This window comes from Cyprinus carpio, chromosome B23, assembly GCF_018340385.1.
Source record: "Cyprinus carpio isolate SPL01 chromosome B23, ASM1834038v1, whole genome shotgun sequence".
Lineage (NCBI taxonomy): Eukaryota > Metazoa > Chordata > Actinopteri > Cypriniformes > Cyprinidae > Cyprinus > Cyprinus carpio.
Window position 1 is genome coordinate 442,670 of NC_056619.1, and position 377 is coordinate 443,046.

The window sequence follows — 377 nt, forward strand, 5'->3', positions numbered from 1 at the left end:
GCCCTACACTGAGAAAAGTGCTTTGTCATATACTCTACCTGTATAAAAAGTGCTAAACCTATTACTTGGATTTTGTGGGGTAATATTGAATAATAAATAAATTTAAAAAACAATAAATTTGATTCCGTGATGTTAATAGTACTTGGACACTAAATAAAAAAATTAAATAAGATTTATATTAACTATCATTTATATATTGCTCTATTTTGGCTTTTACTTTATATTTTCGTGCTTTTATCTTAATTTTGAATTTAAATTTTAAAACAATTTGAAATGTGATTTTTTATTAATTTTTAATAGTTGTTATTGTGTTTTTAGGTTTATTTTAGCTTAGTTTATTTGATTCAATTTTAGGGTTAGTTTACAAAATTTCAGCA